Source organism: Daphnia carinata, unplaced genomic scaffold (genome assembly GCF_022539665.2).
Source record: "Daphnia carinata strain CSIRO-1 unplaced genomic scaffold, CSIRO_AGI_Dcar_HiC_V3 NW_026453105.1, whole genome shotgun sequence".
Lineage (NCBI taxonomy): Eukaryota > Metazoa > Arthropoda > Branchiopoda > Diplostraca > Daphniidae > Daphnia > Daphnia carinata.
This window is the reverse complement of record NW_026712534.1, coordinates 116,358-129,850: the sequence shown is the minus strand read 5'-3', so window position 1 is coordinate 129,850 and position 13,493 is coordinate 116,358. Positions and strand designations below refer to the sequence as shown.

General features: G+C 37.2%; 1 protein-coding gene and 2 long non-coding RNA genes across 8 annotated transcripts in view; all 3 read right to left on the bottom strand.

The window, feature by feature from the left end:
• Nucleotides 1–13,493, bottom strand: part of LOC130699942 (endocuticle structural glycoprotein SgAbd-1-like) — a 69,827-nt gene that overhangs the window by 26,572 nt on the left and 29,762 nt on the right. The gene's annotated exons all lie outside the window — the stretch shown is intronic.
• LOC130699955 (uncharacterized) lies at nucleotides 11,062–12,406 on the bottom strand. The gene is made up of 4 exons (XR_009003604.2): nucleotides 12,285–12,406; nucleotides 12,013–12,215; nucleotides 11,490–11,954; nucleotides 11,062–11,420 (listed from the first exon to the last, which is right to left on the bottom strand). It is a non-coding gene; the product is annotated as an uncharacterized LOC130699955 (long non-coding RNA).
• Nucleotides 12,407–13,206, bottom strand: LOC130699952 (uncharacterized). 4 transcript variants are annotated; one of them, XR_009003596.2, is made up of 3 exons: nucleotides 12,798–13,204; nucleotides 12,555–12,739; nucleotides 12,407–12,502 (listed from the first exon to the last, which is right to left on the bottom strand). It is a non-coding gene; the product is annotated as an uncharacterized LOC130699952 (long non-coding RNA). The 4 variants fall into 4 exon arrangements; XR_009003599.2 differs by having other exon boundaries at nucleotides 12,409–12,432; nucleotides 12,798–13,205; XR_009003598.2 differs by having other exon boundaries at nucleotides 12,414–12,497; nucleotides 12,798–13,205.

The window sequence follows — 13,493 nt, the reverse complement described above, 5'->3', positions numbered from 1 at the left end:
CTTCTGAATCTTCAGAATGACATTCTTGGTTTCGGTAGGGTTCTAACATTTCATCACAAATCTTATGGGTTTCATCTCTATACTTTCGTTGTTCTTTAGTCACTGCTGGATGCAGAAACTCCTCTAAATCCTTCTCCCTCTTGATTTCTTCTTCTTCGTCAGTGCTTTCTATCTCTCCTTCTTCGAGCTTGCACTTTTTTTCCGCGGGCTCTTCCTCTCCCATGGACAATTGCGAAGTCATCGCCACTTCGATGGTTTGGGCGACGTCCCAGGCGTTCAGCTCAACGGTACTGTCAGAATCCATGTTGTGCTCAAGATCACCAACAAACTGTTGAATATCTGCCACTATGTGTCACGAGCTTATATAGTCCTTTTTCCATCATTAAAAAAAACCGATAATCTCCCGTATGGTCCTTAGACATTTTGTTAAAATGATTTTTCAAGACTTGTGAGAAAGGGTTGATCCCTTTCCTTGCACCCACGTTTGTTATATAGGCAAAAAGTGTCATTGTCAGCTTTCTTGAAATAACTTTTAATGTTTCTTCTTGATGTTGTAAGCAATTCTTCTTTTGTTTCTGAATCCATTTTTGTTGCAAAGAAAACGAAGAGATAACAATAAAATAAGAACCATATATGGGTAACATGAAAAAGGGAATTGATTACAATTTCCAAGAAGTACAAGCATATATATTTTAAAAAATTTCATTTATAATAAACATATATATATATAACAGAATTAACAATTCGTACAACTTAAAAATAACTATAAGAAACAGACAAAAATTGTCGTCAAATTCTATTTATATATATTTGAATATATATATATATATTGAACTGTATTCGCACCCTTGCCGTTCGCTTATCCAATTTCTAATACAGTAGTGTAACACTACTCTTTCTTCTGCTATTTTTGAATTTCTTTTATTCATTATTAAACGAACATTTTTTTTTCTAATGTCTACACCAACTGTGGCTCGTAAAAGAAAAGAAAACCCCTTTTTTTTTTCTTTTATTATCATTCGTAAGAGCCAAAATTAAAATTGTATACCCAAAATTTGTACCTAAAGGATAAGTATATTGTTTCTCGGATAAGCGCAAGAGCAAGAGATACTAAAAGTTGACAAAAGGACACATGAATAGTCATAAGAAAAATAACACATACACAAAAGGAATAATATAATAGGCCACACGAAAAGCACTACAACAAATAAATAAATTTTATAAAGACGATAAAATCTTCAGCTGTCCTGCTTCTTTAATTATTCTTGCAGAATCTGCAACGGTAGTGGGGATTCCAATCCTCAGGAAACCATCCGTAGAGAGGTGGGCTCCTGTTCTCAGGGTCCAGATCCAAAATCCTTTTCAATTTGACAACTGCTTTTCTCCAATTTTCCTGGCGGATGTGGAGTTGAAGTTCGTCCGCCAAATCCCTGGTCCGTTTACGCCTCTTTTCTTTACGCCAGTTGTGTTCGTCTTCTGAATCTTCAGAATGACATTCTTGGTTTCGGTAGGGTTCTAACATTTCATCACAAATCTTATGGGTTTCATCTCTATACTTTCGTTGTTCTTTAGTCACTGCTGGATGCAGAAACTCCTCTAAATCCTTCTCCCTCTTGATTTCTTCTTCTTCGTCAGTGCTTTCTATCTCTCCTTCTTCGAGCTTGCACTTTTTTTCCGCGGGCTCTTCCTCTCCCATGGACAATTGCGAAGTCATCGCCACTTCGATGGTTTGGGCGACGTCCCAGGCGTTCAGCTCAACGGTACTGTCAGAATCCATGTTGTGCTCAAGATCACCAACAAACTGTTGAATATCTGCCACTATGTGTCACGAGCTTATATAGTCCTTTTTCCATCATTAAAAAAAAAGTTTCAAATTAAAATCCAGCGGTGTATCGAATAGGCTTCCTGCGATTTCTTTGTGGACGTCCGGTGTTCGAGACCGTTTGAGGATCATCTTTTTTCAAATTTTCTTGAGAAGTTCCAGAATCTTGTGAATTCCGTTGAATGAAATCCGTCTTCATTGGGATTTCCATAGAATTTTGTTGATTTTCCGTTGCTTGAAATTGCTGTTTCAAATCCATTTCCGGTGTGTATTTTCATCTCTTCATCCAGAAGTGCGTTGTTTACGAGAGAAGGGTTTACAATTTCTTGGACATCACACAAATCATTAAACTCATCTATAAGCCCATCCTCGTTTTTTGATAAATTAATTGTTTGGGTTGAAATCATTTTACGAAATCGGCTCTCAAACTCAAAAGGGGTCTCAAATGGTGGACAATGTTCGGTCTTCCAAAGCATTGTTTCGTACAAAGGTTTTAATCTGTTAACGTGAGTACGTTGACAGATATAAGAGTTATCCGCTATATCTACAGTATTATTAGAATACACTTTTACTACCCTATATGGTCCTTTATATTTCGAAGTGAATTTCCTGCTATCCCCATCTTTAACTACGCGAATATCCAATAACACTCTATCGCCTACCACATATCGTCTTTCTTTGGCGCGTTTGTTATATTGTTCCCTCTGACGCTCCCTAGCTTTTCCGCTTTCTTCTCTAACCCTTGGAAAACTATAACGCAAACGTTCCGCTAAATTACCTACATAATCCGAAGAAGATTTAAATGTTTTTGGGGACGCATCAAGAAATTCATTTATTGGAATATTGGGATCCCTACCGTGGAGTAAATAATAAGGGGTGTCAAGTGTTGAGGCGTGCACTGAGCTACGATAAGCAAATAATACGTCGTCTAACATATCTTCCCAATTGGAATGCTCTCCATGTTTTAATTCTTTACTTAACATTGTTGTTAATGTCCTATTGAATCTCTCTGTTTCCCCATTACTGGCTGGATTATATGCAGTTGTTAACCTTTGATCAATCTTTAATTTCTTACAAAAATATCGAAATAATTTTGAAGTGAAATTAGTTACGATCAGAAAGAATTGCTTTTGGCATCCCATGACGTACAATTATAGTCTTATATATACACTCGGCTGTTGTTAACGCAGTTTGATCTTTTAAAGCGACTGCTTCTACCCATCGACTAAAATAATCAGTAATAACTAAAATATAACTATTTCCGTTAGGCGAAATCGGAGTAATAGGCCCTAAAATGTCCATTCCAATTACTTGAAAAGGAGCTTTGGCGACTTCATGAGGGTACAAAACTGCTCTATATGTAGAGGAGTGTTAGCTATACATATTTCGCAAGCTTGGCAATACTCCTTAATATCGCCCCTCATGTTAGGCCAATAATAATGGTTTTTCACTTTTAAATACGTCTTATAAAATGCTAAATGCCCTCCCATCGGTGCGTCATGTAATTCCTTGAGCACTAGATGGCGGAGCGCTACAGGTAACACCAATTGATAATTTACGTCGCTGCGCTTGCTATTTGACAAAGGCAACTCATGCCGATAAAGAGTACCTTCGATGACTTCAAAATATTCAATTTCTTTTACCCAATCTGGCCTAGTTTGTTGAAAAATTTCATCCAATTCTCCTTTCTCTAAATAATTCCTAATAGCTATACAAAGTTCATCTTCTAATTGTTTCTCACAAATAAACTTAATATTTTTCCCAGTTTGAATACTCGCCACCTTTAAACGTGACAAACAGTCAGCATTTTGGTGAATACGACCAGGCCTATACTTTAACTCATAATTGGTCGCAGCTAATAATATAGCCCATCGTCCTAATCTCCCATTGTTATCTTTTTGATCCTTAAGCCACTGTAGTGGACGATGATCACTAATAATCTCGAATGGCTTATCCAAAAGATAATGTCGAAAATGTTTAATTGCATCAATCACTGCTAAAGCTTCTTTCTCTGTAGTGGCATATTTCATCTCAGCTTTTGTTAATTGTCTACTAGAATACGCTATCGGATGTTCGTGGCCATTTTGTATCTGCGAAAGTACCGCTCCTATTCCATAATCACATGCGTCTGTGAAAAGTAAAAATTTTTCATTGAAATTGGGGTAAACTAATACTGGGGGCGTAACGAGAGAAGTTCGTAATTTTTCAAAGGCATTTTGCTCCTCAGTACCCCAAACAAAAGGTTTTTTGCTAAGGTCTTTATGAGTTAATCTGGTCAATGGCTTAGCTATTGATCCAAAATTTTGAATAAATCTCCTATAATATCCGGCTAATCCCAAAAATGATCTTACTTCGTCTACAGAAGAAGGTGCTTTATAATTCACTATTTTATCGATTTTCCCTGGATCTGGCTTAATTCCTTCAGTCGAAATGACATGGCCTAAATAATTTACCGATCGTTTAATAAACTGGCATTTTTTTAGTTTTAATTTTAAATTTGCATCCTGTAGTAGTTGAAAAATTTCCCGAATATCCCTCAAATGGTCCTCGAAATTATCCGAAAAGATTATTACATCATCCAAATAAACTAATGCCTTACTTCCCAAAACGTCTTTCAGTACATAATTCATTAGTCTTTGAAATGTGGCAGGTGCATTGCACAAGCCAAATGCCATACGCTTAAATTCGTATAGATTATTTTCTACAACAAATGCTGTTTTTTCTATAGCTGGCTCATCTACCTGAATTTGCCAATATCCCGCAGCTAGGTCGAGAGTAGTAAAAAATTTCTTCCCATACAATTTATTCAATGTTTCATCTATCCTTGGCATAGGAAACGAATCTTTCTTTGTGATACTATTTAATTTCCGATAATCGACGCAAAACCTGACTTCTCCACCTTTTTTCTCAACTAAAACCACAGGTGAAGCCCATGGCGAATGCGAGTATTGAATTACATTCGCATCAAGCATTTCTTGTACCTTATCCTCCAATAATTTTCTTTGATTATTTGTAACTCTATATGGGCGTTGTCGAATAGGGCCTCGTCCCTTTATATCAATTGTATGTTTTATAAGATCTGTGTTGCCTAATTCTGAATCTTTTGCAGCGAACAGGTCGTGAAAGTCATTTAATAATTTAGCGAGCTGTGTTTGAAATTCGGGGTCGACCTCCGGAATTACAATAGGCTCTTTTACTACGTTAGGCCTGTCCTCAACTTTATTTAAAGAAATTTTTCCGATCGCTCGAGTAGTAACTTCGATGCCACCTAACTTCGTACCCCTAGGAATTTTGACTTGATTTAACGAATGATTTTCAACTAGAATATTATATTTTCCATCTCTCGATACTTTTCCTACGAACTCCTCAATAAAAACGCCGGCCGGCAAATCTTCTGCTGGGGTAAATATAAAAGCTGTATTCGGCGGAACAAACGGAAATGACCCTTTCATTTGCGCGGCAATTACTAGCGACGTCTGACGAGATAACGTCGTCTTTTTGACCGAAGTAACTGCCATGTCCGGAATGCTAGAAATAGCTGATCCCTGCTTATCTCTTGCTAAATAAATGCTCTTGGCTTCTCCATCAAGCCGAAATCCGTGTTTCTGGATTGCGTCCCATCCAAGGATACAGTCCTCAGAAACACCATTTGTAACAATAAACTCTTGTTCCAAAACTGACTCTCCGTATCGCACGGGTAAAGTAACGCTCCCCAGCGTGTGTAATTTTTTCTCCCCTACATCGTATAAATCAAAATCAAGTTGACTGCAGATCACTTGACCTATTGGGGTAATTTCTTAAATAATTTCTCATGAATAATACTCTTAGACGCTCCTGTATCGAATAATGCTTGAAATGGGATCTGATGAATTTTCAATGGAATTCTCGGTGTCGATTCATTCGTTATGGTTGTTAATTTTGCGACTTGTCGGGATTTACACGGAGGCTCCCTATCAACTGACCCGAAGTTACAGTTGATACCTATTGGTTTCCCTGATTCGGAGGCGGACCTGGAATGTTAGGCCTATTCTGGTTTTTTGCCTTTGGACAGTTGTTTGATTTATGGCCAATTTCCCGACATGAATAGCATATTGGTGGCTGAGCTTGTTCCAAACTTTGCCGTTGATATTTGTAACAATTTGTCTGAGAATGACCCTTATATCCACAAAAATTGCAAATCAGCTGTGGCTGTGTAGGCTTATGGTGGGAGTCACCAGCTGGTTTTGAAAAAGGGGTTTTATGAGCTGTAGGCCTATCCGGGAATTTATTGAAAGGTTGTGCGCCATTGTTATTGTTATTCTGCTGCGGAGGTCTCCAATTCCTATCCTGTTTACTGTTACTAGTTTGGAACGAAACTTGCTTCTTATACGGTGCGCTTGATACGTTTTTATCAAATTGCAATTGCCTTACCGCTTGCGTTAGCTCAAGAAGTGCGCTCTTAATTTCCTCCTTTTCAGTTTTTGGGTCATCGACTTGTTTGCTTCCCTGTCTGATATTTGCTACGGCATTTTTGACGAATTCTTTTTGCTCCAATATTATTTCCTTTAGTTCTTTTAATTCTGCGTCTTTGGTGTCAGGAGGCTCAGTCACTGCCCTAATAAAATCATGTTTTTCCCTATCCGTTTCCATGGCCTCCAGTCGCAATGCATACATTCGTGTTGCCGAAATAAGATCATTAAAATTCTTAAATTCTTTATATTTAACTTTCGATTGTAATTTGGAATCCAACCCCTCAATAAATTTTTGCATAAGAATTATAGCAAAAGATGCTTCTGAATAGCCTACAGGATATGCGCGTTTGAAAATTTCCTGCAAACGATGAGCATATTCTATAATCTTTTCCCCTGGCTTACGCTTAGCTTTTTTAAACTTCTTTTGATAAAAATCAGCATTTTCGTCACCATGAAAATGATCAAGAAGAGATTCTTTAATTAAAGCATAGTTGTGAGGATGACCCTTCAAAGTTGCCTGAATAATCGAGAAAGCTTTATCAGCCAATTTTGCCCTTAACATCTGAATAATTTTCCCCTCAGACCAACCTGATCCTTCTACTATACTTTCAAAAGATTCTAACCAGGTGTCAAAACGCACAAGGGGATTTCCAGAAAAAGAAGGAAGTAGCTGTAAACGGAAAAAAGTGTGTTGATTATTTTGGAAATCGTTCAAATCATCGACTGTGGCCGCTCTTGATGGAGAACAAGATTCCGCCATGTTTGGATTAAATTTTAAAAAATTCAAAGTTCTTCCCTGTGAATTCTGAGGGTGTTCTGAAATGTTGTTCGTAATTGCCTTAAATTCCCCTGCGTTGTATCCGATTGGCTGGGTGGGCGGGCTCGAGGACAGGGTAGAGGGTACGTAGGACAGTGTAGGGTTGGTGACTGATTGAAATGATAGTTTCTTCTGCGCGACCGTTTCCTCTTTGGAATGCTTCCCGACAGCGGCGATGTTTGTTGGATTGGCGTGCTTTGTTGCTGCGTTGGTATCGTTTGTATGAACGTCAGCGATTGTCTCAATTTTTGTTCCGTTTGCGTGATTATTGGCTTGATGTCGCTCGCCTGCTGTGCGAAGAACGGGTTGTTGGCTTCCGGAAAATTGTTCAGTTTGTCCAAAAGGAATATGATTTCCGGCTGTAGTACCTCCAAATTGTTGATGAGTTGTAGTTTCTTTAGGTATGCCACTAGGTTGGCTACTTCCTTCAGGAACGTTCGTTGGGACGCCAGCAAGATCTCTTCCAGATGAAGAGATCTGTCGCTCACTTTGGTGATGATTTCCACGTATCTCCCGTCCTCGTCTCTGTCGGTGATGTCCCGTCTTGGAACGAAGCCGAATAGTTCTCGCTTTGTTGTTGGTGTGACCACTTGAAGGTCTATTATGTTGTAAATTTGTCCGTGTAGGCAAGTCAGAACCTGTCTCGCGTGTCGTGTGAAAATTTCCTTGAGCTCCGTCACAATTTCCTCCGTCTGCTTCTTCGTCTTCTTCGTGATCGGTACACTGGCTTTCACCTCCAGAATGGATGTCAGATACTTCAGAAGTGTCTTCGGTTGTTTCCAATCCGTTAGTGTTAATTTTTCGGCGTCGTAATTCCTCTGAATGTCGCGCATCAACGCGACAAGATGATCCCAGATTTTCGGGTCGCTCGATTGGAAGTCCTTCTCCCTCTCCTTGAGGCTCTTGATGGCTAGCAGTAGGAACGGTAGCTGGCTGTTCGGTAGTTGGAAGATGCTGTCCCCTTTCTTCTTGATCTCTTGGAACAGGTGCTGGAGGTTGACGTTGAGCTGGTCTTCCATTGGTTGTCTTCTTTTTTGCAAACAAACCCGAGACTTGTTCAAAAAAAGCGTTTGTTGGGGAAGTGTTTGTGGAAACGGTTTTCTTGGGTGAAAGACGGTTTACTAGTTGGGCTATGAAGGAAGGAGAATTTCTTACGGTCGAGGTGTCAGCTTTACTTTGGGCTCGTGGTTTGCGAACGTTTGAAAGGTCTACTGGCTTTACCAACTCATACGCAGAGTTCGATCTTAACTTTCTTAGCTGGGGATTATTTGGAATTGCACTAGGCTTCAAAACAGGAGAAGCAGATTTCCTGATAGTTTCTGTTGCTTTTCTCGAAGTTTTATTACCCGTAAACTTATCAGATCCAGCAAGATTTGAAGTGGAAGTTTTATCAAAATTAAGGGTTCTGGCTATACCTTCATCAATTTGAATAACTGGCTCAATAGGACTTTTAATAGTGGATACAGGTGTGCGAGAAAGTTTATGCTTACTAGAAAAAATATTATCCGTCATTGTGGGTGAGTTCGATAGATCGCTGCCACCATTATGTAAAGCATTCTTTTAGTGATTGAAAAGAATGACTTTACGTTATTAAAGACAAATTGTAATAAGAAAAATGAACTCGGGAAGGCGTTACCACAATGCCGAATATATTTTATTCTAATAGGCCAAAGATAATAAAAGCATTACACAGATATAAGATATAAATGGGAAACGGAAATACAAAATGGAGTCAGGCGAATTTAGTCTTACCGTCACCGCTGTGGCGAAGATGGAATAAAGATGTCAAACGTTGAAAGAGAAAAGATAAGGAAAAACGGGACTTGTCGGTCGCACAAGAAGCGATGAAGAGACTCACAATAATTATTGAATAAGAACAAATTAAACTCACTATATTTGAAGAAAATAATAGCACTTGGAGCACTAAGAATGAGAGCTGGAACTAGAACTGGAACTAGAACAAGAGAGAGCTGAAGAACTGTGGAACTAACTTTTGGGAACAAAAAGGGTATCCTTTTATACGTTGTACATGTTTGAGGGAAACATAGCATTTCCGACAGATAAGCTCCGGATATAAGTTATTGAATATCTCACGCAGCAACATTTCTTATTCATGGAAATGTATGGCGCGATGTTCTACGCATTAAGCTCATCCAATCAGCAATAAGCAGGATGTAAAGTATAATATAAAAATAGAATTCCAGGAAATGTCAATGACACTTGAATTACTATATTTATAATGTATACTTTAAATATAATGCATAACAAACATAATATATAATTTTAATATAAAGAAAACAAACAATGAAGATAAAATATAATCAAAAGTTGTATTTTGGTGACTTCGTTACATTATCGATCACAAATAGCTTTTTAACTCGAAGCCAAGTCGATTTGCTTGGGATCTGTTGTTTTATATATTTTTTTCTACACTTTTTCGGTCCTCTTTCCTCCCATACTACGACTCGCTTCCTGCTTTTAGATTCCATTTTGAAAATTACACGATTTCTTCTCTTGGGTTTCACTGCTACGAAATTAAAAATGTCACTTAAATGTCCAAATGTCAAAACAAATCACTGAAGCGTCACTTAAGCAGACGAAATTCAAATGTCAAAGCCGACATACAGGCAATTGCGCTCAATAGGAATAAGGGCATCAGTTAGAAGAGACTTCGAAAAACCCGTCACCTAAACCAACTGTCTGGCTCAATGCAAGAGCCAAACAGTTGGCCTAGGTGACGGAGACCAAGTTGGTATTAGCAGAGCTCTTTTTTCAATTTGTTTTTGAATGTTGTTATTTTGTGTTTTATTTCGTCTGCTGGGTGGCTGACATATATCGTCTGCCACAATGTCTGTGTTTGTATTTACAACCTTGATAAAAGAAATTAAATTTTAAAAATTAAATGGAGGTCGGAGAAAAAGGCCCAGACGAAAAAGGCCCAGACGAAAAAGGCCCGCGAAAAAGGTTCAGACGAAAAAGGCCCATACGAAAAAGGCCCACTTTTTTCCAAATTCAAAAGTGGGCCTTTTTCTCCATTGGACTGGGCCTTTTTCTCCGATCAATTTCCATTTTCTTACAAACTTTATGTTTGTTTCGAAAATTGTATTTCCCACCTTCTATTCCGTGGAATTTGGAATGTACAAAAGTTGCTGAAACCGTGATCTTCTTTAAGGTTTGCAGAGATCAAACAATGTTAGCGTTTGTGCGCTAGTTAATCTTTGATTATTTATTGGGTTGCAATCTAATTTCGGATTATATTAGTATTTATATATTGCTAATATCCCGTTTAATAAAGTTCATTTTTCACAATTTTTGTTTATTGAACTACCATCGCTTTTTTAAATATAATACAAAAAATAAATGTTTTTTGCACTTAGCCTTGTTCTGTCCACCCTCTTTCATTATTCCCCCAATCCCCAGTCCATCTCCCATATAGCTTCTTTTTGTCGATACTTATGCCATAGGTAAAGACCACTGATTCGTTGGGAATACGGAAACTGAATGAGTTCCGCGGGGCTTTTGTGGTTGCTGGGAACAAAAATATATGTTACCACGAAGACTAGTTTATTATCATTAACATTTGATAAATAATGTTTATAGGAATAATATTACAAACTTAAATTATCGTCTGAGGCAAGGACCAAAACAAAGATTATGTAATTCAATATTGATTCTAATACCATTTATTCCTTATACATTTTCAATTCTTTTAACACTTACAAAGAGCCCAATAAATATATTAAAATCATAACCTACTGCTATAAATGATTCTGTTCGTTCTTCGTGTCCTGTTTTCACCTTTTGCACATTTTCAAGCAGCTATTGATTACCTAATTACACATCACATAATACATTGAGATATAAGGAAGCTTTACACTTTACGTTAACAAAGCTACTAATAATGACAAATCAATTTTCTACCATGACGGACTTTTTTTAAAATGAGAGTCTGTTATTAGTGAAGACACTAAACCTTTTTAAATGAATCTAAGATATTTTTTCTTCAAATTTTCCACGATCATGGAAGGCATGCCAGTGTATTTTTCTATAAAACTATCACGACATGGCTGCACATGAAAGAACAAGAGTTTAGCTCATCCATGAGTCAGTATCAGTCTTTCATACGGTAAATTTGCCTTTTTTCTTTAGTTTATTCACTTTATGTTCTTTCTTTTCAGTTTTATTTTTCTTAATGTTGGCTTTTCTCTTTTTCTGTTGTTATTCCTTTCTCTTTTCCTTTTCTTCGATTCGTTCAGCGCAATTTATGTTACTTTCTGATTTGATCTCGTTCATTAATTGATTTGGCAAGCAATTCCACATAGCCTTTTACCTATTGCAATACAGAAAGGTTAAAAGTTTTGAAGATCTTACAAATATTTTTGTCAAATTGAAAGTTTACCTGAAAACCTTCAGCTATTTGCAGAGCACCATTTCATGCCTGTTTCTATTCAATGCTTCTTGCATTCTCAGCTTCAGCTTGGCCTACCAAGATATTCATTTTTGGTTTAAGTTTTATTTTCTTTCATTTTAATCGTTGCCACTTCTGGATATAAAGTGGTCTTTTTCAGAATGGGTGAGGAATTAGATAGTTCTCCAAAATCACATTTGCTGGAAACTAGGCAGCCTTCACTGTTAAAAATTGGTGTTGCCAGTGTACTTGCTAGTCTTGGTTGAGGAATTTCTGTTTTAACAAACTCTGAAAGACCAGAGGTTGATGACACAGATACTGCCTTGGTGGCTCGAGCATGTTTGGCAATTCAGGACCTCTTCTTCTTACTTTTTCTTTTTAATTTCTTCTTCATTCCCTCTAACTTCCGTTTAAATTGGATTTTCGTTGTCTTATCAGACAATTCCAGCTTTTCCCCTGAAAATCAATGGAATAAACTGGCCGGTCTTCCTTAAATGTAAATGTTAACACATACCTGTTAAGTGTGAGGCGTTCATTCAGTTTATGTTCTTTCTTCTCAGTTTTCTTTTTCTTAATGTTGGCTTTTCTCGTTTTCTGTTGTTATTCCTTTCTCTTTTCCTATTCTTCGATGCGTTCAGCCAACTTCTTTTTACTATCTGATTTGATTTCATCTTGTTTCATAATAGATTTAGCAAGCCATTCCACATTGTTTTTTACCTATTGCAATACAGAAAGGTTAAAATTATTTAAGATCTTACAAATATGTATGTCAAATTGAAAGGTTACCTGAAAACCTTCAGCTCTTTGCAAAGCACCTTTTCATGCCTGTTTCTCTTCAATACTTCTCACATTCCAACTTCAGCTTGGCCATCCAAGATTTTCACTTTGGCTTTGAGTTTTTTTTTTATGTTGCTACTTTTCAATCTAAAGTGTTCTTGTTCAGAATGGGTGAGGGATTAGATGGTTCTCCTAAATCAAATTTGCTGAATACTAGGCAGCCTTCGCTGTTGAAAATTGGTGTTAGCGGTGTACTTGTTGGTCTTGGTTCAGGAATACCTGTTTTGACAAACTCTGTGGGATCAGAGGTTGATGACACTGATGCTGCCTCGGTGGCTTGTGCAAGTTGGGCAATTCAGGACCACTTCTTGTTATTTTTCTTTTTTAATTTCTTCTTCTTCAATTTTTCTAACTCCTTTTAAGTTTGGTTTTCATTGTTCTATCAGACAAATCCAGCCTTTTCCCTGAAAATAGATGGAATAAGCTGGCCCGTCTTCCTTAAACGTAAAGATTAACACATACCTGTTAAGTGTGAGGTGTTAGCTGCTAGACATTCTTCCTGTTCAACACCAACCTTATTGCTATTGAGATCGTCAACTGTAGATACACTTTCAATTGCAATGTTGGTCAATAAGCTAGAAATCATGATTTTTTGGGTCCTCATTTCCTATAAATTTTGTTTAGACGACACTTTCAAGTTCTTGTTTTCTCTTTTTCCATTTACAAAAACTGCCTCTCATATTATAACCTTTAAACTTTATTATTATATACCTTGATTTCTCAACATTATCACTGATCACTCCATAGATCAAACTATACGAAACAAGTCTATTGTTATTTTCTTCAGGGAACGGCATTTTCAAGTCAAATCTAGCGTCAGGACGCCACAAACAATGGCGGACGGTTTTTAACATAAAATTTTAAAATTTTTAATTCTTTTATTACAAATTCAACAAAATTTAGTTCCTTTGTACAACAATAATAATGAATTATAATAATAGAACAATAACAAAGGAACTAAATTTTGTTGAATTTAATAAAGCTTTAGCTAAAAGTTTTAATAACAGCTTTCCACCGTCCGCCATTGTTTGTGGCGTCCTGACGCTAGATTTGGCTTCAAAATGCCGTTCCATAAAGAAAATAACAATAGACTTATTGTTTCGTATAGTTTGATCTATGGAGTGATCAGTGATAATGTTGAGAGATCAAGGTAAATAA